This window comes from Theobroma cacao, chromosome 3, assembly GCF_053813885.1.
Source record: "Theobroma cacao isolate CCN51 chromosome 3, ASM5381388v1, whole genome shotgun sequence".
Classification (NCBI taxonomy): Eukaryota; Viridiplantae; Streptophyta; class Magnoliopsida; order Malvales; family Malvaceae; genus Theobroma; species Theobroma cacao.
The window spans coordinates 29846659-29871742 of NC_142641.1; the positions used below are offsets into that span (position 1 = coordinate 29846659).

The 25084-nt window shown below is 35.0% G+C and overlaps 1 long non-coding RNA gene across 1 annotated transcript in view; it reads right to left on the minus strand.

Annotated features, from left to right (window-relative positions):
- The window catches only part of LOC148763687 (uncharacterized), a 30325-nt gene extending 15670 nt beyond the window's left edge, over positions 1–14655 (minus strand). Inside the window, exon 1 of the long non-coding RNA XR_016025570.1 lies at positions 14613–14655. This is a non-coding gene — a long non-coding RNA (uncharacterized LOC148763687). The remainder of the gene's footprint in view (positions 1–14612) is intronic.
- Positions 14656–25084: the final 10429 nt, after the last annotated feature.

Here is a 25084-nt window from a genome sequence, read left to right on the forward strand (position 1 = left end):
ATTAATTAAATTGTAATGTCTTTTAATATCCATACTTTATATACATTGGGTTCATTTATAAAGAATATAATTACTATTTTGTATATACACTATAATACTTTTAATATATATACTTTATAATATAAAACTTGTAATGTCTTTTAACACATACACATTATATTATATATTATGTTCATTTATAAAGAATATAACTACTATTGTATAAATTAATTACTAAATAATATATAAAGTTAATTATCTAAAAAGGAGTTGTGAGATTAGAATAGTTTTGAAACTTAGTTATTTTTTTAAAATTTTATGTAACTAAGGACAAATTCATATAATTAATAAAATTATGATTATTAATTAAATTGTAAGGTCTTTTAATAACTATATTTTATATAAATTGAATTTATTAATAAAAAATATAATTACTATTTTGTATATACACTATAATACTTTTAATATATATTTATTTTTTATTTTATATTAATATTATAAAAATTATAATTTATAAAATTATAAAATTCATATAACAAAATTTGTTTTTTTGTGCTTATTAGAAAAAGACTATTAACTTACTTCATAATTTCCTAATCCAAATGTGAAATGTTTATGTAATTGATGTTAAAATAAGACAGAAAGATTAAAAAATAAAAACCCTAGCCACTCCCTTTTTTTCTTTCTTTTTTCTCTTCTAGTCAGTAGCCGCTCCTTCAGTCGAATCAGTCCTTGTTCAGTTGTTCTTCCTCAAGACCCCAGCTACTAGCTTACCAGGCCATGCTCGGCTCCTTCATCTTTCTTTTCTCCCCAACCGCCCAACCACAACCACGCCCTGCCGATTGCCTCGATGTCACCCCAAGCCCCACGCCTTTGTTCTTCCCCAACTGCCAATCTGCCACGCCACGCTCGGCTCCTTCTTCTTTCTTTTCTCCCCAGTCGCCCAACCACAACCACGCCCTGCAAGCTGCCATGGTGTCGCCCTAAGCCCCACGCCCTTCGACCCTTGTTCTTCCCCAGTTGCTAGCCTGCCATGCCACGCTGTATAAATATTTAAGATCTTTGTGTTTAATTATTTAAATTTAAATTTTATTATTTGTGTTTTTATTAATTTAATTAGTAGTTAATTTTATGAAATACGTAGATAAATATTATCGTATATGTATACGGGTTCGGGTAATTGGATACCTATGAAGAAGATTTTAATAATTTTTTAATCTAATTGGGTTTTTAAATGGGTTAAGGTTGTAAAACCTGACCCTATAAATACATGTCATGACATACATGCATTGAGTAGCATGTTATTACGCTAGAAAAGCACCTAAGAATAGACGAAACCTGATATTGTACCTAACGGTACACTTAAATTGATTTAACCTCGAACTAGTTCAAATAGGAATTGTAGGATGAAATTTAATATTTTATAGTCTAGGAATGACTAAAAATTATTGTTCGAAGTTCGAGGGTTCATTTGGGGTAAAATTGGAAATTTTGATATTCAAGGGCAAAATCGTCATTTTGCCACCTAAGATAATAATTTAATCATGGAGTGAAATTTTTTACCAAGATTAACTATTTGGAGTATAATTTAATGATAGGAAGTGAAAAAGTTTAATTCTAGTGATTTTTTAAGTGTAGGGGCAAAATCGTAATTTTGCCACCCACGGACAAAATTTGAGATTTTGAGAGAATTTAGATCAAATTTGACAAATTGGAGAATGGTATGAGTATAAGGGATGAAAAATATGTCTATGGGCAATTTTTCAGTTTTTTGGGCAAAAATGTAATTTTTCACTTTTACGGGGGCAAAAGTGTAAATTTCAAAAATTACTCCACCGAGACTTTGGATGAGTCTGAGAATTTTATCTAAGCTATGAATATATGAGACAAGTGTATGGTGAAAATTTGGAAACAAACGGATGAAATTTTAAAAACGGGCCAATGGGAAAGTGACATGTGGCATTTTTTAATGATATAATATTATTTTAATGAAAAATCAGCCCATTGAAACCCAAATTTTAAGTGCTGGCCGGCCATAAGGAAGAACAAGAGAGGAAATAGAGAGGAAAGGAAGAAAAAAAGGAAAACCAAAGAGAAACAACAAAATTCAAAGGGAAATTCGCGTTTTTCGCCCGTTTACGTGTCTAACGGTAAGATTTTTCGATTTTAGCTTGATTTCTACCTTTCCTATACCTTTATTTCCATTTAGCATGCTTGAGGAGAGAGATCAAAAAGTGATATCAAGGTCTGGACGAAATTCTAGGGGAGAGAAATTGAAATTTTTAGGTTTTGATTTTTAGTTAAATTGATAGTTTTAGTTAGTTAAATGTGTTTAGAAATTAAATTGGGCAAGAAATCATTAAATTTTCACAATACCCACTCTTGGCTGGATGCTCAATGCTGTACAATGATGATGAATTGATTTTATTCTAAGAAAAATGAAGAGAAAATGATGAAAAATGATTAAACGTGATAGAAAAACAAAATAGAAAATTAACCGAGTTAATGTCCCATTTTTGGCCGAATTTTCCAAGGAAGGGAGTGAGCTGATTTTGTTGTTTTTAGAAGGTTATTGGCTGATATTTAATGGTTAGAAATGTTGGAGAGAGAATGGGATTATTTAGAGCTAAAATGGAGCGCGTTAGCAATTTATCGGGCAAAGTACCAAAAATAGGTTAATACCGCGTTTAAGCCGGTTTAGGCTATTGCATTTCATACCATGTATTAGTATAGGATTTAAGTTAATTATATAGTGATTTAGCATCAATGTGATGAATTCTGTAAATTTTTGTAATATGTCTAGGATGAGAGCCTTCCGGAAAAGGCAAAGAAGTCGTACCCGACGAGTAGTGATCGAGGCGCTTAGAAAGCTTTTAGTTTGTACAAACGGTAAGTAAACTTATTATTATTGTAAATTATCTAGAGTTTATTTTTAAATACCCTTTATGTATTTTATGAAATAAGAACGAGATTAAAACGAGATTTTTAATGTTTTAGGAATAAATGTGACAAATAAAAATATATTGTATTGATTATGAAATTGAGTAATTGGAGGCTGCAAATTACTTGAAAAATATATATTTTCTGTCACGACCCAGAACTCTCCATCGGGCCCGTGACAACCGCCGCGAGGCCTCGACAGACATTGTAAAGCCCGACCTTATAAAATACTATTCATGACATACATGTGATGATAGCATGATTGCATGCTAGGAGAGTCCCGAAAACTTTACAAAAGTCGGTATTGTACCTAGAGGTACAACAAAGTTTATTTAATCCTTGAACTAGATCAAATAGGAATTTTAAGGTGAGATTAAGAGTTTCATAGTTCATGGATGACTTAAAATGGTAATTTGGAGTTTGAGGATCAATTTGGAGTCAAATCGAAATTTTCACTAACTAGGGGCAAAATGGTCATTTGCCACCTAGGGACAAAATGGGAATTTTAGAAAAGATTTTTTTGACCCCATTTGACTTATTAGAGTATAATTTGACTTATTGAAGTATGATTTGAGGTTTAGAAGTGAAAAATTTTAATTTCGGTATAATTTGGAGTATAGGGGTAAAATGGTAATTTGCCACCTCAGGGGCAAAATTGTAATTTTCCACCACCAGGATATTTTTTCCAGCACATGGTCTTCCTTGTCTTCATCTTTGACCCTTGACTAAACATGTGGTGGAGATAAAATGTTTAAATTTTTAAAATTTTAAAAACGGGCCAATGACATGATGCCATGTGTCATGCCTTTATTAATTTATTATTTTCCTTTTTAAAAGGCACAAAATCAGCCCATCTTCCACCCCATGGCCGGCCAAACCAGCAAGAAGAGAGAGAAAACAAAAACAAAACCCTAGAGAGAGAAAATCAAAGAAAAAGTGTGAATTTTCAAGGAAATTAAGTGAAAAAGGTGAGTTTTTTCTATTAAGCTTGAGTTTTCTTATTCCCAAGCATTTCTCTTTATTTTCCATGATTAAATTACATGTTTTCATGATGAATTCAATTCTGAAAAAATGGGTTAGGAGAGAGAAAGTTGTTGGATTTATTTGATTTTAATTTATGTTAGTGTTTTTAGTTAGTTTAGCATATTTAGAAACAAAACAACAAGAAAAGAATTTATTTTCTCCCCCAACCATTAATGGCTGAATTTACCATGTAGTGAGTGAGGATGAGTTTGATTTTATTCTAGGAGAATTGGTTAAGGAACGATGAATTATGAGCCTAGAAAAATAATGAGAATTTTCGGAGCAAAAATACGAATTTTTACCCATTAGGGGTATTTTCGTAATTTGTTGTTGGGACTGATAATTTGCACCACACTGAGGGACATTAAGTTAATTTGGGTGCAATTGAGGTATAGAAACTGAAAAGAATTAAATTGGAGTTTAAACGGACCCGTTAGGAATTTAATCGGGTGATAAGACGAATTAGGCCAATACCGGGTTTAGATAGTTACCAGTGCATTTTTGCATTCCATATCATGCATTGGTAGTCTAAATTAGATTAATTTTGATTTAGTACCAACTTGGTGAAACTCTCGATTTTGTACTGTGTCAAGGTGGTGAGTCCTCCGATAAAGGCAAGGAAATTGCATCCGAGGACCAGTAGACAGAGTGCTTCGAAAGTCTGCATTCTAGACATTGTGAGTAAACTTACTATCATTTTAATTATCTAGGGTGGTTTTTAGATGCTTTCATGAATTCTATGGAAAGAGGAATTTAAAAAGATAAATTTTCATGTTTTATGAATAAATGAGTTTCAATGAAATTAAATTATAAATTGTTTTGAAATTAATAGTGATTTTGAAAAATAGAGTACACAGAGACTGTTAATTGTGGCAATTTGATTGTTTAAATTAACTGGCTTATGATAAATCGAGCATGATTGGCTAGTTGGCAATTGTATTGAAATGCGAATTGTTTGGTTACCTTGAAAAACTACGAATTACAAAATTGCCATATCATGTTATTGAGTTTTATTATATGGTGGATTATATATTAATTAATCACTGCAGTAGGGGGTTTCTGTGGACCAGCCTTTTAGAGGGGCACGGTAAACCCCATTATATTCTTACCTCGAACGGAGAGGCGCGTAGGGTATCTCCTGGGGTAAAGTTTAGGGTTCACTTCACGCTAAACCACCACGTGAGAGGGAACTCAGCCAACGCCAAGGAACGGCTATGTTTTCAAAACAAAAACATGATTTATGTGAAATATGAATTTTAATAGCCTTGGCGGTCTCGGTAGGATGTCTCGGCCAAGGTGTCCCTGAGAATGGATTTATGGCACAAGCCTAGATTTTTATGAGATTCATAAGCCTCTTTACATGTTTTGAACAAAATGTGTTCTAATGCTATAACCCAGTTTATGATGATTTACTTTATTGTCTCCATGTACTCAACTCTAGATGTTTATGATAATGTTTGTTTACTCATTGGGATTTTATAATCTCACCACCCTCATTTTCACCCATTTCAGGTTCAGTATAGACTGTAGATAGCTGATCTCATCGAGGACTACAGTGGGATCTGCATTTTCCAAACCGTAGGTTCACAGTCCTCTTTACTTTTGTTTATTCGGGGGCACTCTTGTTATTGTAAATTAAATTAAATATTTTGGCTTACTATATTTAAGTATGTATAAATTTATTTAGCTTTTACGTTATAAAAATTATTCACGTATAACTCTATAAATATTGTTTTATAAGAAAATAGAATATTTTACTTAATATTTCTTTTATTTTCTTATTATATTCAAATAACCATAATTTCGTTTTAAATGAAGATTTTAGACTTTTAAACTCATTTTGAATATGAATTGTGTGTTTTGTACTTGTATATTACGTTTTAGCCAGTTTTAAAATTTTTGAGAAAAATGACCAAAATACCCTTGTGAGACGAAAAATTAATATTTTATTTGTTTAAAGTTGGAAACAGCTTAAAATATTTTAGAACACGATATTTGACAATGGTTGCTCACAAGGGAACAGAGAAACTGATAGTAAAGCCTTGCGGGGTTTCGGGTTGACATTCCGAGCAATAAGTGTCTACCGGGACACCGCGGCGGTTGTCACGGGCTCGAGGGGAGTACCGGGTCGTGACAATTCGATTGGTATCAGAGCTTTTGGTTTTCAAGATCAAAGTTTTTAGTTTTAAAGTTGTTTTAAATATTTACAATATCAGTGTGGCCCCGGATTAAGTTAGGTTAGGTTAGGTTGAATAGAATGCATGCATTTGCATATAGAGCCTAAGGTTACCTAAACTTGCTCGTATTTTTTTTATATAGATTATAATGCCTCCTCGACGCGGACGCCCACCTCTCACTAGATCGGTTGGGAGGGGAAGAGGTCGTTCCCAACGTCATCAGCCAGATACAGTAGAGGAGGAATCAGCTGCATCTACCATTCTGGCAGCACTTGCTGCTGAGCAGGCCGATAGTCCTCCACATCCTCCATCTCCTCAGCCACCTACTGGTATTCCCGCCATGCCTACTGAGGCAGCACAGGCATTGGCAGCTTTCTTTGCAGCAATAGCTGGTCAAGCTCAGACTGGTCAAGTTCCACCTGTAGTGCCTCCAGCTACTCCTTTAGTTCCACCACCAATACAGGATGTATCCATTTCCAAGAAGCTGAAAGAGGCTAGGCAATTGGGTTGTGTATCTTTCACTGGTGAGTTGGATGCCACTGTGGCAAAGGATTGGATTAATCAGGTGTCTGAGACTCTCTCTGATATGGGATTAGATGATGACATGAAGCTGATGGTGGCTACGAGATTATTAGAGAAGAGGGCTCGTACTTGGTGGAATTCGGTGAAGTCTCGTTCTGCTACTCCTCAGACATGGTCCGATTTTCTCAGGGAATTCGATGGTCAGTATTTCACTTATTTCCATCAAAAAGAAAAGAAGAGAGAATTTCTGAGTTTGAAACAGGGAAATCTAACTGTAGAGGAGTACGTGACTCGTTTTAACGAGTTGATGTTATATGTGCCGGATCTGGTGAAATCTGAGCAAGATCAGGCCAACTATTTCGAGGAAGGGCTCCGTAATGAGATCAGAGAGCGAATGACAGTGATTGGTAGGGAGCCACATAAGGAGGTGGTACAGATGGCTTTACGGGCTGAGAAGCTCGCGACTGAGAATAGAAGGATTCGGACTGAGTTTGCAAAAAGGAGGAATCCTGGTATGTCTTCTAGTCAGCTAGTAAAAAGAGGCAAGGACTCAACGACTTCAGGGAGCACTACTTCTGTTTCCGTGACATCTCCTCGACCTCCATTTCCACCATCACAGCAGAGACCTTCGAGGTTTAGCAGATCTGCTATGACTGGTTCTGGGAAGAGTCTCGGAGGTTCTGACAGATGCAGAAACTGTGGGAATTATCATAGTGGGCTATGTAGAGGGCCAACAAGATGTTTCCAATGTGGACAGACGGGTCACATTAGGAGTAATTGCCCACAGTTAGGACGAGCCACTGTAGCTGCATCATCTCCACCAGCTCGCACAGATATACAGAGGAGAGATTCTTCTGGGTTACCACCGAGACAGGGAGTAGCCATACGGTCTGGTGTGGAGAGTAATACCCCGTCACATCCACCTTCGAGACCACAGACTCGTACCGCGACAAGAGTTTTTGCTGTGACAGAAGATGAGGCACGAGTCCGACCTGGAGCAGTGACAGGTACTATGTCTTTATTTGATAAAGATGCTTATGTTTTGATAGATTCTGGCTCAGATAGATCTTATGTGAGTACGACATTTGCATCAATTACTGATAGAAATCTGTCACCATTAGAGGAAGAAATTGTAGTGCATACCCCTCTAGGAGAACAGTTGATTAGAAATACTTGTTATAGAGACTGTGGGGTAAGGGTAGGTGAGGAAGAATTTAGGGGTGACTTAATTCCTCTAGAGATCTTGGATTTTGATTTAATATTAGGTATGGACTGGTTAACTGCACATCGGGCGAACGTGGATTGTTTCCGAAAAGAAGTTGTTCTTCGGAATTCGGAGGGAGCAGAGATTGTGTTTGTAGGGGAACGTCGAGTATTACCATCTTGTGTAATCTCGGCCATCAAAGCTTCAAAATTAGTGCAAAAAGGGTATCCGACTTATTTGGCATACGTGATCGATACTTCAAAGGGGGAACCTAAGTTAGAGGATGTCCCAATAGTAAGTGAGTTTCCTGATGTATTTCCTGATGATTTACCGGGAATACCTCCTAATCGAGAGCTTGAGTTCCCTATTGATTTACTTCCGAGTACCGCACCTATTTCTATTCCTCCATATAGAATGGCTCCAGCAGAGTTGAAGGAACTGAAAGCCCAGTTGCAAGATTTGGTGGATAAAGGTTTCATTCGCCCTAGCATTTCTCCTTGGGGAGCACCAGTCCTATTTGTAAAGAAGAAAGATGGCACTCTTCGATTGTGTATTGATTACCGTCAGCTGAACCGAGTGACCATCAAGAATAAATACCCTTTACCCCGGATAGATGATCTTTTTGATCAATTACGAGGTGCTATGGTATTCTCTAAGATTGATTTGAGATCTGGGTACTATCAGTTGAGGATTAAGGAGCAGGATGTACCTAAGACTGCCTTCGGGACGCGTTATGGGCATTATGAGTTTCTGGTGATGCCGTTTGGTTTGACTAATGCCCCGGCAGTTTTTATGGATCTTATGAATAGGGTGTTCCATCCATACTTGGATAAGTTTGTGATAGTATTCATCGATGACATCTTGGTTTATTCAAAGAATGATGATGAACATGCTGCCCATTTGCGCATTGTGTTGCAAACTTTGCGCGAGAGACAACTCTATGCCAAGTTCTCTAAATGTGAATTCTGGTTGAAGGAAGTGGTTTTCTTGGGACATGTGGTGTCCGGAGCTGGAATTTATGTCGATCCCAAGAAGATTGAGGCAATCTTGCAATGGGAGCAATCGAGAACGGTAACTGAGATTCGTAGTTTCCTTGGCTTAGCCGGTTATTACCGGAGATTTGTTCAGGGATTTTCTTTGATAGCAGCTCCTCTGACTCGTTTGACTCGTAAAGGAGTTAAGTATGAGTGGGATGATGTTTGTGAGAATCGATTTCAGGAGCTAAAGAACCGGTTAACCTCCGCTCCCGTTTTAACACTTCCTGTTAGTGGAAAAGAATTTGTGGTATACAGCGATGCATCTAAGTTGGGATTAGGGTGTGTGTTGATGCAGGATGAGAAAGTAATAGCTTATGCTTCCCGACAGTTGAAGAAGCACGAGACGAATTACCCTACTCATGACTTGGAGTTAGCAGCAGTAGTATTCGCATTGAAGATTTGGAGACATTATTTATATGGTGAGCGTTGTCGGATTTTTTCTGATCATAAAAGTTTGAAGTATTTGCTCACCCAGAAAGAGCTTAACTTGAGACAGAGACGATGGTTGGAGTTGATTAAGGATTATGACTTAGTGATTGATTATCATCCGGGAAAAGCAAATGTTGTAGCGGATGCTTTAAGTCGTAAATCCTCATCGTCGTTAGCAACACTTCGGAGTTCTTATTTTTCGATGTTACTTGAGATGAAATCTCTAGGGATCCAGTTGAATAATGGTGAGGATGGAACCCTACTTGCTAGTTTCGTCGTGAGACCTTCATTGTTGAATCAGATCAGAGAATTGCAGAAATTTGATGATTGGTTGAAACAGGAAGTTCAAAAGCTGCAAGATGGAAAAGCTAGTGAGTTTAGACTCAGCGATGATGGAACTTTGATGCTTAGATACCGAATTTGTGTCCCTAAGGATGATCAGTTGAGACGAGCTATTTTGGAGGAAGCTCATTCTTCCGCCTACGCTTTACATCCCGGAAGCACCAAGATGTATCGGACTATTAAAGAAAGTTATTGGTGGCCGAGTATGAAACGAGACATAGCAGAGTTTGTAGCGAAATGTCTCACATGCCAACAGATCAAGGCGGAGCATCAAAAACCGTCAGGTACTCTTCAACCTTTATCGATTCCTGAATGGAAGTGGGAGCATGTGACTATGGACTTTGTATTGGGTTTGCCGCGGACACAAAGTGGGAAGGATGCTATTTGGGTGATTGTGGATAGATTGACTAAGTCCGCCCATTTCTTGGCTATCCATAGCACGTATTCTATTGAGAGGCTGGCAAGACTTTATATAGATGAGATTGTGAGATTACACGGAGTCCCAGTTTCTATTGTGTCAGATCGAGACCCTCGATTTACTTCTCGATTTTGGCCGAAATTTCAGGAAGCTCTTGGAACTAAATTGAGATTTAGTACTGCATTTCATCCACAGACAGATGGTCAATCTGAGAGAACTATTCAGACCTTGGAGGATATGTTACGGGCTTGTGTCATTGACTTTATCGGGAGTTGGGACAGACACTTGCCATTGGTGGAGTTTGCTTATAATAACAGTTTTCAGTCTAGTATTGGGATGGCACCATACGAGGCTTTGTATGGAAGGAAATGTCGAACTCCGCTCTGTTGGGATGAAGTAGGTGAGAGGAAATTGGTAAATGTGGAATTGATTGATTTGACAAACGATAAGGTCAAAGTTATCCGAGAGCGATTAAAGACAGCTCAAGATAGGCAGAAGAATTATTCGGATAAACGAAGGAAAGATTTAGAGTTTGAAGTCGACGATAAAGTTTTTCTTAAGGTTTCTCCTTGGAAAGGTAATAATTTGAAATTTCCAAGTATTAAATCTTATTTGATTATACTATTGTGATAATTTGTGGTATTTATTGGATGATGAAAGGTGTGATTCGATTCGCGAAGAGGGGAAAGCTCAATCCAAGATACATTGGACCTTTTCATATCATTGAAAGGATTGGGCCAGTGGCTTACAGACTTGAATTACCCCCAGAGTTAGATCGAATTCATAATGTCTTCCATGTCTCGATGTTGAAAAAGTATGTTCCCGATCCCTCTCACATTTTAGAGACACCTCCCATTGAGTTGCATGAGGATTTGAAGTTCGAGGTGCAGCCTGTACGTATTCTAGATCGAAAGGATCGAGTGCTAAGGAACAAGAGCATTCCAATGGTGAAAGTATTGTGGAAGAATGCTCGAATGGAGGAGATGACGTGGGAAGTCGAGAGCCAGATGAGAAACCAATATCCACATCTTTTATTCGAATCAGGTAAGTGAAATTTTGAGGTCAAAATTTTATTTTAAGGGGGGTAGTGCTGTAAAGCCCGACCTTATAAAATACTATTCATGACATACATGTGATGATAGCATGATTGCATGCTAGGAGAGTCCCGAAAAATTTACAAAAGTCGGTATTGTATCTAGAGGTACAACAAAGTTTATTTAATCCTTGAACTAGATCAAATAGGAATTTTAAGGTGAGATTAAGAGTTTCATAGTTCATGGATGACTTAAAATGGTAATTTGGAGTTTGAGGATCAATTTGGAGTCAAATCGAAATTTTCACTAACTAGGGGCAAAATGGTCATTTGCCACCTAGGGACAAAATGGGAATTTTAGAAAAGATTTTTTTGACCCCATTTGACTTATTAGAGTATAATTTGACTTATTGAAGTATGATTTGAGGTTTAGAAGTGAAAAATTTTAATTTCGGTATAATTTGGAGTATAGGGGTAAAATGGTAATTTTGCCACCTCAGGGGCAAAATTGTAATTTTCCACCACCAGGATATTTTTTCCAGCACATGGTCTTCCTTGTCTTCATCTTTGACCCTTGACTAAACATGTGGTGGAGATAAAATGTTTAAATTTTTAAAATTTTAAAAACGGGCCAATGACATGATGCCATGTGTCATGCCTTTATTAATTTATTATTTTCCTTTTTAAAAGGCACAAAATCAGCCCATCTTCCACCCCATGGCCGGCCAAACCAGCAAGAAGAGAGAGAAAACAAAAACAAAACCCTAGAGAGAGAAAATCAAAGAAAAAGTGTGAATTTTCAAGGAAATTAAGTGAAAAAGGTGAGTTTTTTCTATTAAGCTTGAGTTTTCTTATTCCCAAGCATTTCTCTTTATTTTCCATGATTAAATTACATGTTTTCATGATGAATTCAATTCTGAAAAAATGGGTTAGGAGAGAGAAAGTTGTTGGATTTATTTGATTTTAATTTATGTTAGTGTTTTTAGTTAGTTTAGCATATTTAGAAACAAAACAACAAGAAAAGAATTTATTTTCTCCCCCAACCATTAATGGCTGAATTTACCATGTAGTGAGTGAGGATGAGTTTGATTTTATTCTAGGAGAATTGGTTAAGGAACGATGAATTATGAGCCTAGAAAAATAATGGGAATTTTCGGAGCAAAAATACGAATTTTTACCCATTAGGGGTATTTTCGTAATTTGTTGTTGGGACTGATAATTTGCACCACACTGAGGGACATTAAGTTAATTTGGGTGCAATTGAGGTATAGAAACTGAAAAGAATTAAATTGGAGTTTAAACGGACCCGTTAGGAATTTAATCGGGTGATAAGACGAATTAGGCCAATACCGGGTTTAGATAGTTACCAGTGCATTTTTGCATTCCATATCATGCATTGGTAGTCTAAATTAGTTTAATTTTGATTTAGTACCAACTTGGTGAAACTCTCGATTTTGTACTGTGTCAAGGTGGTGAGTCCTCCGATAAAGGCAAGGAAATTGCATCCGAGGACCAGTAGACAGAGTGCTTCGAAAGTCTGCATTCTAGACATTGTGAGTAAACTTACTATCATTTTAATTATCTAGGGTGGTTTTTAGATGCTTTCATGAATTCTATGGAAAGAGGAATTTAAAAAGATAAATTTTCATGTTTTATGAATAAATGAGTTTCAATGAAATTAAATTATAAATTGTTTTGAAATTAATAGTGATTTTGAAAAATAGAGTACACAGAGACTGTTAATTGTGGCAATTTGATTGTTTAAATTAACTGGCTTATGATAAATCGAGCATGATTGGCTAGTTGGCAATTGTATTGAAATGCGAATTGTTTGGTTACCTTGAAAAACTACGAATTACAAAATTGCCATATCATGTTATTGAGTTTTATTATATGGTGGATTATATATTAATTAATCACTGCAGTAGGGGGTTTCTGTGGACCAGCCTTTTAGAGGGGCACGGTAAACCCCATTATATTCTTACCTCGAACGGAGAGGCGCGTAGGGTATCTCCTGGGGTAAAGTTTAGGGTTCACTTCACGCTAAACCACCACGTGAGAGGGAACTCAACCAACGCCAAGGAACGGCTATGTTTTCAAAACAAAAACATGATTTATGTGAAATGTGAATTTTAATAGCCTTGGCGGTCTCGGTAGGACGTCTCGGCCAAGGTGTCCCTGAGAATGGATTTATGGCACAAGCCTAGATTTTTATGAGATTCATAAGCCTCTTTACATGTTTTGAACAAAATGTGTTCTAATGCTATAACCCAGTTTATGATGATTTACTTTATTGTCTCCATGTACTCAACTCTAGATGTTTATGATGATGTTTGTTTACTCATTGGGATTTTATAATCTCACCACCCTCATTTCCACCCATTTCAGGTTCAGTATAGACTGTAGATAGCTGATCTCATCGAGGACTACAGTGGGATCTGCATTTTCCAAACTGTAGGTTCACAGTCCTCTTTACTTTTGTTTATTCGGGGGCACTCTTGTTATTGTAAATTAAATTAAATATTTTGGCTTACTGTATTTAAGTATGTATAAATTTATTTAGCTTTTACGTTATAAAAATTATTCACGTATAACTCTATAAATATTGTTTTATAAGAAAATAGAATATTTTACTTAATATTTCTTTTATTTTCTTATTATATTCAAATAACCATAATTTCGTTTTAAATGAAGATTTTAGACTTTTAAACTCATTTTGAATATGAATTGTGTGTTTTGTACTTGTATATTACGTTTTAGCCAGTTTTAAAATTTTTGAGAAAAATGACCAAAATACCCTTGTGAGACGAAAAATTAATATTTTATTTGTTTAAAGTTGGAAACAGCTTAAAATATTTTAGAACACGATATTTGACAATGGTTGCTCACAAGGGAACAGAGAAACTGATAGTAAAGCCTTGCGGGGTTTCGGGTTGACATTCAGAGCAATAAGTGTCTACCGGGACACCGCGGCGGTTGTCACGGGCTCGAGGGGAGTACCGGGTCGTGACAGACATTCTTCACCTCGAATGCCGATTGAAACCCCGCAAGGCTTAGCATCAACTTCCTCATCTCCCCGGTGAGCAACAGTTATTAAATCTCGCATTTCAAAAAAATCATAAGTCATTTTCAAATAAGAACAATAAAATATTATTTTTTGGCTCACAGGGGTATTTTCGTAATTTTTCATCGAAAACCTCAAAACTTGCTAAAAATGTAGTAGGTAAGCAAAAAATATATATTTAATGATTTAAAAACAATTAAGTATCTAAAACGTTCATTTGAAAGCAAATTGTTAACAACTAGTACTATTCAAAAATAATCAATAATATATTCTATTTTCTCATAAAATAAATTTTTATAGAAATATTCGTAAATAATTTTTCGCACTTGAAAGTAAAGTAAAAATTGTATGAATAGAAATACAGATAACCAAAATATAAGTTTTGATCTGCAATGACACGTGGGCTCCAATTGACCAAGAGGATGTAAGACCGTGAACTCTTACTTTCTATAATGCAGTTCCGAGCTTAGTTCTCGTCCTACTCGACTATCTACAAACTGTCCTGAGCCTGAAAAATGTATAGGAAGAAGGGGTGAGATTTTATAATCCCAGTGAGTAAACAGATACCATCTAAAGTATCTAAAGTCGAGTAAATGGAGACAATTAAAACAAGTCATCATACTGTAATTTCATTACCTTTCAGTTCATTTCAACCAAATAAAATCAATCCATAAAAATCGAGTAATCAACTTGGCTTATGAATTTCTTAAAACTTTGGCTCGTGCCAAAACTCATACTCGGTGATACCTTGCGCAGGGCATCTAACCGAGTCCGCCAAGGCTATTAAAATTTTGTATACACTTAAAATATATTTTTAGTTTGAGAAAAATACAGCCGTTCCTTGGCGTTGGCTGAGTTCCCCTTCACGTGGTGGTTTGGTGTGAAGTGAACCCTAAGCTATACCCCAGGAGATACCCTACGCGCCTCTCCGTTCGAGGTAATAATATAATGGAGTTTACCGTGCCCCTCTAATAGGCTGGTCCACGGAACCCCCTCTGCAGTAAATAATTAATATATAATCCACCAATCAATAAAATTCATTCTAGCATGACATGGCAATTTATCGCAACCTAGCCTCTCAAGGCTGAATACACAGTATAAATAATTCTAACACCAAAATCAGTTTAGCCATTCATGCTCATTTATTATCATAAGCCATTCAATTCAAAACCATAAATTTGCAACACAAACTAGCAGTCTCCAATTACTCTATTTTCAAAACCAATATTCAATTTTCTAAAAAATTTATAAAATCATTTTATAAAATTACAATTTCTCTTAAAACATAGCAATTTACCATTTAAACCCATTTTCCATAAAATCACACAGTTGTATAAAACTACTCTAGATAATTAAGACGATAATAAGTTCACTCACCGTATTAGGAGTAGAAATACTCCTATCTTCCGCCCTCGGGTGCAGTCTCTTACCCGAAACAATTGACTCACCACCTATCCATAATCTATGACACAAAATTCAATAAATTGTGTCAATTTATCATAAATTATTTCAGGCTCTTATCCATGCGTATGCACTAGATAGGATTTGAAATGTCTAAACAATCGCTTAATTGCGGTGTCCGACCTAACTCGCCTATACACGGTGTAAAGTCCTAAAATCCCCAATTCGACTCCAATTCCATCCATTTCAATTTCAATTATCCAATTATATCCACAATACCTCAATGACTGTGAATTTGGTCCAATTTATCAGTTCAGACTATAAATTACGCTTTTACCCCTAGTGGGTAAAAATTTCAATTTATTGCACCGAAAATTCCCATTTAATTTCCAACCTCATAATTCATCATTTTTCCACCCAATTCTCTTAAAATAAAGTCAACCTCATCCTCACATACCATTGGCTAGATTCGGCCTAGGGAAATTCATGGAGAAGATAAATATTTTTCTTGTTGTTTTACTCATAAACATGCTACACTAACACTAAACACTAACATAGCTCAAAATCAAATTTATCTAATAACTTTCTCTCTCTAAACCCATATGACCAGAATTGAAATCATCCTCAAATCACATGATTCAACCATGGAAAATGATGGGAAATGCATGGGAAAGGTAAAGCACAAGACAAATTTAAGAAATGTTACCTTTTTTTCACTTAATTTTTGAATTTCCACCTATTTTCCCTTTAAATTTCTTGGGTAGGGTTTTATTTTCTCCTTTTTCTCTCTTGTTTCTTGCTTGGCCGAATGTTGAAGAAGAAGAATGGGTGGGCTGATTTTTTTTTATGCCTTTTTATTGTTTAATGAAATAATATTAATTTATTCATATTTTAAATATTTTATTAATTCATTTTTTTTTCTAGCCATCCACTTGTCCTACTTTTTCCACCATGCATTCCCTTTGACTTATCCAAGTCTTAAGTGAAATTTCCAGAAATTTCCAAAGTTTTGGTGGAGCAAATTTTTCAAAATTACACTTTTGCCCCCGAACTTTTCAAAAATTACATTTTTACCCCAAAAATTGAAAATTTTCCATAATGCATAATTTTCACTCCTCATACTCATTTCACACTCCAAATAATTAAATTTGATCAAAATCCTTTCAAAAAATTAAATTTTCGATTTCGAATGGTAAAATTACCATTTTACCCTTTTACTCCAAATTATACTGAAATTAAAATTTTTCACTTCTAAACCTCAAATCTTACTCCAATAAGTCAAATGGGGCCAAAAATATTTTCTAAAAATTTCCATTTTGTCCCCAGGTGGCAAATGACCATTTTGCCCCTAGATAGCGAAAATTCCAATTTGACTCCAAATTGATCCTCGAACTCCGAATCACCATATTAACCCATTCTGGGACTTTAAAATTCTTAATTTCATTGCAAATTCTCTATTTGATCTAGTTCGAGACTTAAATCAACTTTATTGTACCTCTAGGTACAATACCGACTTTTGTAAATTTTTCAAGACTCTCTTAGCATGTAAACATGCTATCCACCACATGTATGTCATCACAAATATTTCTGTAGGGTCGGGCTTGTCATCTTCTCCCCCACTTGGATCAACCATATGATCCTCCTTCTTGATTGACTTCGACATCCGGCTAAATATTAATATTTTAATATTATTTTATTAATAAAATATTATTTTATTCTAAAAATTTTATCTTATCTCCTTGGTACCAAAAATACCTTATTATGCCTCACTTGACTTCCAAATCGCCTTTTATCTCACAAATTCTCCTCCGATAAAATTATTATTATTTTATTGTTATTTTCTCACTTGCGAAACATTTTATCCTAAACTACTCCTTTCGTCTTCTATCACTTCTAAACATTTTAATTGACCTCAATTTGCATTTGATCAACTTTATTTATCACCATATCAAAGTATGGGGTATTTCATTTTCCTAGGAATGGCTTATGAGAAATGAGTATATGTGGCTATATTTTGTGAATGCATTGGGAAATTTATGTAAGTTGTTTTTACTATGCAGGCTGGATAAATAAATAAAAGTCACGTTATACTGTCAAAATTTTATTAAAATTGGTGGGTTAGTCACTGCAGTGACGGGTTTTCGTGGACTGCCTATTAGAGGGGCATGGTAAACCCAGTTATATAGTTACTCCGGTTGTAGAGAAAAGGAGGGTAACTCCCGAGGTAGTATTAGAGTTCACTTCACGTCGAACCCCCACGTGAATGTGTAACTCGGCCAACGCCAAGGAACGGCTGGTTTTAAAAATAAAAATGTGTTTCATGTGTGAATATTTTAACACCCTTGGCGGACTCGGTTAGATGCCTCGACCAAGGTATCCCTGAGGATTAGTTTTGGCTTGAGCCTTGTTTTAATAAAAGACATAAGCCTTAACAACTGTTTTGGTAAATTACAAATATTTTATGGTTTAAGAAATAAATTGGAAACATTATGAAATGGGTTGAAATTTGTTGTTTAAACTTGCCTCCATTTTACTCGCCTTTAGATATTTATGATAATGTCTGTTTACTCATTGGGATTGCAAAATCTCACCCAACTCCTTTCCACTCATTTCAGGTTCAGTATAGACTGTAGATAACTGATCTCATCGAGGACTACCATTGGATCTGCATTTTCCAAACCGTAGGTTCATAGTCCTCTTTACTTTTGTTTATTCGGGGGCCCTCTTGTTATCGTAAATTAAATTAAATATTTTGGCTTACTGTATTTCAGTATGTATAAATTTATTTAGCTTTTACGCTATAAAAATTATTCACGTATAACTTTATAAATATTGTTTTATAAGAAAATAGAATATTTCCCTTAATATTTCTTTTATTTTCTTATTATATTCAAATAATCGTAATTTCATTTTAAATGAAGATTTTAGACTTTAAACTCATTTTGAATATGAATTATGTGTTTTGTACTTGTATATTACGTTTTAGCCAGTTTCGAAATTTTTGAAAAAAAAATGACCAAAATACCCCTATGTGGCGAAAATTTTATTTTGATTGTTTTTTATCTAAAATAGTATATATTCTCTAAAAACTTGATATTTAACAATGATTGCTCACAGGAAAGGAAAGAAACTGATATGTAAGCCTTGCGGGGTTCCGGTTGGCATTCTGGATAATGAGTGTTAATCGGGACGTCGCGGTGATTGTCATGGGCCTGAGGGAGGTTCGGGGTCGTGACAAAGGTAATTATAGGGTAGTAAAAATGTAATAGGGTTAAGGTTAGGGTAGTAATTTTAAAATTATTTGGGTAATTAATAGGGTTAGGGTAATTGATTTTTTATAAGGTTAGGGTTCGGGTACCTCGAAATTATAAGGTACCCGACCCGTTGACATCCCTAACTCTGAGGTTTGCTCATGTCTAGTGAGCTTGTCTGCTGGTGAAATATCCTATACTTTGATATGGTGATAAATAAAGTTGATCGAATACAAATTGAGGTCAATTAAAATGTTTAGAAGTGATAAAAGACGAAAAGAGTAGTTTAGGATAAAATATTTCGCAAGTGAGAAAATAATAATAATTTTATCGGAGGAGAATTTGTGAGATAAAAGGCGATTTGGAAGTCAAGTGAGGCATAATAAGGTATTTTGTGTACCAAGGAGATAATATAAAATTTTTAGAATAAAATAATATTTTATTAATGAAATAATATTAAAATATTAATATTTAGCTAGATGTCGAAGTCAATCAAGAAGAAGGATCATATGGTTGATCCAAGTGGGGGAGAAGATGACAAGCCTGACTCTATAAAAATATTTATCATGACATACATGTGATGGATAGCATATTTGCATGCTAGGAGAGTCCCGAAAAATTTACAAAAGTCAGTATTGTACCTAGAGATACAATAAAGTTGATTTAAGCCTCGAACTAGATCAAATGGACAATTTACGATGAAATTAAGAATTTTAAAGTCCCAGAATGGTTTAATATGCTGATTCGGAGTTCGAGGATCAATTTGGAGTCAAACCGGAATTTTTGCTATCTAGGGGCAAAATGGTCATTTGCCACCTGGGGGCAAAATGGTCATTTGCCACCTTGGGACAAAATGAGAATTTTAGAAAAGATTTTTTTGGCCCCATTTGACTTATTGGAGTATAATTTGACTTATTGGAGTAAGATTTGAGGTTTAGAAGTGAAAAATTTTAATTTCGGTATAATTTGGAGTAAAAGGGTAAAATGGTAATTTTACCACCCCAGGGGCAAAATTGTAATTTTCCACCACCAGGACATTTTTCCAGCACATGGTCTTCCTTTATCCTCATTTTGACCATTGACTAATTGTGTGGTGGAGATAAAAAGGATTAAAATTTTTAAAGTTTTAAAAACTGGCCAATGACATGATGCCACGTGTCATGCCTTTATTAATTTATTATTTTCCTTTTTAAAAGGCACAAAATCAGCCCATCTTCCACCCCATGGCAGGCCAAACCAGCAAGAACAGAGAGAAAATAAAAACAAAACACTAGAGAGAGAAAATCAAAGAAAAAGTGTGAATTTTCAAGGAAATTAAGTGAAAAATGTGAGATTTTTTCTATTAAGCTTGAGTTTTCTTATTCCCAAGTATTTCTCTTTATTTTCCATGATTAAATTACATGTTTTCATGATGAATTCAATTCTGAAAAATGGGTTAGGAGAGAGAAACTTGTTAGATTAATTTGATTTTAAGTTATGTTAGTGTTTTAAGTTAGTTTAGCATATTTAGAAATAAAACATAAAGAAAAGAACTTATTTTCTCCCACAATCATTAATGGCCGAATTTACCATGTGTTGAGTGAGGATAAATTTGATTTTCATTATAGGAGAATTGGTTAAGAAATGATGAATTATGAGCCTAGAAAAATAATGGGAATTTTCGGAGCAAAAATCTGATTTTTTACCCACTAGGGGTTTTCGTAATTTACTACCAAGACTGATAAATTGAATCTCATTCACAGTCATTGAGGTATTGTGGATATAATTGGATAATTGAAATTGAAATGGATGGAATTGGAGTTGAATTGGGGATTTTAGGAATTTACACCGTGTATAGGCGAGTTAGGTCGGACATCGCAATTAAGCGATTGTCTAGACATTTCAAATCCTATCTAGTGCATACGCATGGATAAGAGCCTGAAATAATTTATGATAAATTGACACAATTTATTGAATTTTGTGTCATGGATTATGGATAGGTGGTGAGTCAATTATTTCGGGTAAGAGACTGCACCCGAGGGCGGAAGATAGGAGTATTTATACTCCTAATACTGTGAGTAAACTTATTCTCGTCTTAATTATCTAGAGTAGTTTTATACAACTGTGTGATTTTATGGAAAATGGGTTTAAATGGTAAATTGCTATGTTTTAGGAGAAATTGTGATTTTATAAATTTTCTGAAAAATCGAATACTGGTTTTGAAAATAGAGTAATTGGAGACTGCCTACTTGTGTTGTAAATTTATGGTTTTAAATTGAATGGCTTATGACAATATATGAGCATGAATGGCTAAACTGATTTTGGTGTCAGAATTATTTGTATTGTGTATTCAGCCTTGAGAGGCTAGATTGCGATAGATTGTCATGCCATGCTAGAATAAATTTTATTGAATTGGTGGAGTATATATTAATTATTTACTACAGAGGAGGTTCCTTGGACCAGCCTATTAGAAGGGCACAGTAAACTCCATTATATTATTACCTCGAACGGAGAGACGCGTAGGGTATCTCCTGGGGTAAAGCTTAGGGTTCACTTCACGCCAAACCACCACGTGAAGGGGAACTCAGCCAACGCCAAGGAACAGCTGTATTTTTCTCAAACTAAAAATATATTTTAAGTGTATACAAAATTTTAACAGCCTTGGCGGACTCGGTTGGATGTCCTGCGCAAGGTATCACCGAGTATGAGTTTTGGCACGAGCCAAAGTTTTAAGAAATTCATAAGCCAAGTTGATTACTCGATTTATATGGATTGATTTTATTTGGTTGAAATGAACTGAAAGGTAATGAAATTACAGTATGATGACTTATTTTAATTGTCTCCATTTACTCAGTTTTAGATACTTTAGATGGTATCTGTTTACTCAATAGGATTATAAAATCTCACCCCTTCTTCCTATACATTTTTCAGGCTTAGGACAGTTTGTAGATAGTCGAGTAGGACGAGAACTAAGCTCGGAACTGCATTATAGAAAGTAAGAGTTCACAGTCTTACATCCTCTTGGTCAATTGGAGCCCACGTGTCATTGCAGATCAAAACTTATATTTTGGTTATCTGTATTTCTATTCATACAATTTTTACTTTACTTTCATGTGCACAAAAATTATTTACGAATATTTCTATAAAAATTTATTTTATGAGAAAATAAAATATTTTATTGATTATTTTTGAATAGTATTAGTTGTTAACAATTTACTTTCAAATGAACGTTTTAGATACTTATTTTGTTTTTAAATCATTAAATATATATTTTTTGCTTACCTACTACATTTTTAGCAAGTTTTGAGATTTTTGACGAAAAATTACGAAAATGCCCCTATGAGCTAGAAAATAATATTTTATTATTCTTATTTGAAAATGACTTATGATTTTTTTAAATGTGAGATTTAATAATTGTTGCTCACCGGGGAGATGCGGAAGTTGATGTTAAGCCTTGCGGGGTTTCGATCGGCATTCGGGGTGAAGAATGTTTGTCGAGGTCTCGCGGCGGTTGTCACGGGCTCGATGGGGAGTTCCGGGTCGTGACAATTTTATTGGTATCAGAGCATGGTTTAAAGATCAAAGATTTTGGTTTTAAAGCTTTGGATTTTAAAGTTTTTTATTTTAAGGTTGTTTTAAGAAATTCACACTGACATTGCGTGGCCCCAAGTCCAATTAAGTTAAGATAAGTTAAGTTAGGTTAGATTGAATAGAATGCATGCATCTACATATAGAAACCTACCTACTTTTGGGATACATGAATGATTAAGTAATTACTACTTGGTTGCGTATAGGTTTTAAGGTGCGCTGGTGACACACACACCATATCTAGGAGAGACGGTAGTCCCGACTCCTCTCATAGTATTAGTGAGGGATCGCTAGATTCTACTATTAGGAGCCGATGGCAGCCCGAACCAAGTAATCCAAAAAGTGCATATAGTAATAATATTAATGTAAGCATAAGAGGTTCTCTTTTGAGAGAATCTAAGGAATATGCTAAAGAAAGGGAAAATTAAGGATAGCCGAAGGAGGTATTCGTTCTAGGAAGAGCGTGACAGTAGTCCGACATTTTCCATCAGGCTGTGGGAGAAATGTAAGGGAACAACTAGAAAAGAATAAGGATAAAGTAACAGTGGTAAGTAAACCCCGTAGGGGGGTGAACGTTGTACGACATTTTCCTCTTGGCTGTAGAAGAAATGTTGCACCGATAAATGATGAGGGACGTAGGAGAATACAACAAGCCTGGATTGAAGAACAAAGGAGAAAATCTCAGGAGAAAGAGGATCCATTGATGTGCCCGGATCAGGATAATGAGGAACCTAAAGATGTTTAATACTTTAGTTGAAGTTGTATTGTCATAAATCTAGGCAAGTGTCGTTTAAGGGAAAATGTAGTAGTTACCTGTGTAAAGGAGTTAGGAGTGGCTTTTATTTTGTATGACTCGAACGGAATGTAAAATAGCAGTTTAAATAATTAGATATGTATGGGAATCTTTTAGTATAATAGAGATAAATTGGTGATATAATTATTGAGGAAAGTTATAGAAGGAAGCAATAAGGTTATAAATGACATTCGGAATGGATAATGTGATTACGTAAATGATTGTAATTTAAGCATGAAGGGGATTATTCAGTGATGTTATGACACTATGAGGCAATAGTTGGGCCAAATATAACCCGATGAAGTTAAATTATGGAATATGGGGAATATAAAATTTTGATTCAGTAAGGATTGCGAGAATAAAGTGAGGAGAAAGCTGGGCTATTTTCGTAGTTAATTATACCGAAAGTCAATAAAATTATTGGAGTATAAGACAAAGAAGATAATTGGATAAGGATGACAATAAATTTGAGGAAAGTTGTAGATAGTACGCAACTTATGTGTTGAGTGATATATGTATTTTGAATTTATTACACTGTATGGAAAGGATGTTTTGAGGTGGAATTTTATGAATGTTGATAAAAGTCAAAAGATGACATGAGATGAAAGTATTAATTTGGCTTAGTGTATATGACAAGAAAATAAAAGGTACCTATACTTATGGAACTCATGATATATATCTAGAAGGGAAACCACTGGTTGAGAATGATTGATGTGGTGACTTTGAATGCAGACAAATAGCTTTGATGAGAAAATTCCTAATAGCTACAGTACTTCAGTATTGACTGTTCAACATGATACTGCTCCGAATACTTCACGCCTATGATGCATGAGTAAGATGGGAGTGACACGATAATAAGCTTACAAATTGAATTTTGGTTGTTGGTCATTGTGTTTTGTTATCTGGGAGTCTTAAATATTCTGGAGAATGTTTACCCAAATGAATTGAAAAACTTCTTTATTGCCTTGTATATGGGCATATAATTAAAAAAAAAAAATTGAAAGATTCTTGAGATGACTATATTGAGATGAGATACCAAGTAATGAAAGTGTGAAGGAAGAATTACGAGACTGGTATAGAAAATCAGTTTACATAGAATATCATTACGAGAATTTGTAATATCTGTTTTGATTCAGTAAAATGACAAGGGTTAGTAACAACATGAGGCTAATTGTGTGGCACCCTAGAAACCTATGAAGATGAGTTAAGGATTGAATGGATGAGTACGTATATATATACACCTTTAAGATTAAGTGTTTTAGGAATATATAAACATCTTTGAGAAGAGATTATAATCACACACAGCAAGTATGAAACGTAAAATTTTTAAAACTTGCTGAGAAGCCTAACGGCTAATCACAAGTTAAGGGATCACATGCTGTGAGACATAAGTTTAAGATAGATATTCCCAAGGAAATACTCAAGAGAAGTTTTGCTCTGGATCTCGTTAAAGCAAGCACTAAGTTATGTGATTATAAAAAGGAAGCTGTAAGCTGAGAGTGATATTAGTATTAGTATTGAAAAATACTTGAGGAGAATCTAGTTTTAAGTTTTACAATTTCAAGTACAATTTATAAATTGGTTAAAGAAGAATGATGTTACGTTCATATGAAGGAGTGGAACAAAGGATGATAGAAGTTGACCCTGAAAATGAAGTCAGATAATGAAACTTTCCTAATATATTATGGAAATTGGAATTCGAAAATGCTTAAGGCATACATGATTCAAATGGGCTCGAGTCTTAAGTGACAAATCAATATCGTAATGCAAGAAAGATACAAGGTAATATAAAGGCATGAAAGATGATTAAGGACAAAGGATGACTCTTAGGAATTGTGGTATTGCATGAGATGCAATGATCAAGTTAAGATAAATCTTTGAGTCATCAATAGGATTATAAAGCA